This window comes from Perkinsus marinus (assembly GCF_000006405.1).
Source record: "Perkinsus marinus ATCC 50983 genomic scaffold scf_1104296938146, whole genome shotgun sequence".
Classification (NCBI taxonomy): Eukaryota; Perkinsozoa; order Perkinsida; family Perkinsidae; genus Perkinsus; species Perkinsus marinus.
In genome coordinates, this window is record NW_003213586.1 from 1 (window position 1) to 1381 (window position 1381).

The 1381-nt window shown below is 48.1% G+C and overlaps 3 non-coding genes across 3 annotated transcripts; all 3 read right to left on the bottom strand.

Moving 5' to 3' along the window:
* Positions 1–257: 257 nt before the first annotated feature.
* Positions 258–330, bottom strand: Pmar_PMAR026876. Its single transcript has one exon. It is a non-coding gene; the product is annotated as a tRNA-Arg (tRNA).
* A 300-nt stretch (positions 331–630) lies between these two features.
* Positions 631–703, bottom strand: Pmar_PMAR026877. Its single transcript has one exon. It is a non-coding gene; the product is annotated as a tRNA-Arg (tRNA).
* Positions 704–1038: 335 nt separating this feature from the next.
* Pmar_PMAR026878 lies at positions 1039–1111 on the bottom strand. Its single transcript has one exon. It is a non-coding gene; the product is annotated as a tRNA-Arg (tRNA).
* Positions 1112–1381: the final 270 nt, after the last annotated feature.

Genomic DNA, 1381 nt, shown 5'->3' on the forward strand with positions numbered 1-1381 from the left:
CACTGACTTAACGGCACACATGATTTCGCATTCGAGACGCTGAATGGATCACAAAACTCTTGCTCCTCATAGAGGGGCCTCCATTACATAGTGTTTTCAATGAGGTCAATTCATTGGAGATCGTTCGTTGGCAGACCAACAATCGTCTTGTACCCTTAGCCTCAGCATGTATCCCGACGAGTCACAAGGGTATACAATCAACATCGACATCTGTAAGGCCTGTGGCATCCGTATATGGGCGCTTCCCGGCGTGGAGACGATCTCGATGGGACTCAAACCCACAACCTTTGGTTCCGAAGACCAACGCCTTATCCATTAGGCCACGAGACCAATGAGTTTGAGATTTACCCCACTATCTCGTCACTACGCGCAACACTGACTTAACGGCACACATGATTTCGCATTCGAGACGCTGAATAGATCACAAAACTCCTGCTCTTCATAGAGGGGCCTCCATTACATAGTGTTTTCAATGAGGTCAATTCATTGGAGATCGTTCGTTGGCAGACCAACAATCTTCTTGTACCCTCAGCCTCAGCATGTATCCCGACGAGTCACAAGGGTATACAATCAACATCGACATCTGTAAGGCCAGTGGCATCCGTATATGCGCGCTCCCCGGCGTGGAGACGATCTCGATGGGACTCGAACCCATAGTCTTTGGTTCCGAAGACCAACGCCTTATCCATTAGGCCACGAGACCAGTAAATATGATATTTGTCCCACCATCTCTGCGCTCCATTAACTTCATGGCACACATGGTGTCCCATCCGACACGCTGAATAGATCGCAAAACTCTTGCTTCTCATATAGGGGCCTCCATTATAGATCACAAAACTCTTGCTCCTCATAGAGGGGCCTCCATTACATAGTGTTCTTAAAGGGGTCAATTCATTGGAGATCGTTCGTTGGCAGACCAACAATCTTCTTGTACCCTTAGCCTCAGCATGTATCCCGACGAGTCACAAGGGTATACAATCAACATCGACATCTGTACGGCCAGTGGCATCCGTATATGAACGCTTCCCGGCGTAGAGGCGATCCCGATGGGACTCGAACCCATAGTCTTTGGTTCCGAAGACCAACGCCTTATCCATTAGGTCACGAGACCAATGAATTTGAGATTTACCCCACTATCTCGTCACTACGCGCAACACTGACTTAACGGCACACATGATTTCGCATTCGAGACGCTGAATAGATTACAAAACTCTTGCTCCTCATAGAGGGGCCTCCATTACATAGTGTTTTCAATGAGGTCAATTCATTGGAGATCGTTCGTTGGCAGACCAACAATCTTCTTGTACCCTTAGCCTCAGCATGTATCCCGACGAGTCACAAGGGTATACAATCAACATCGACATCTGTAAGGCCAGTGGCA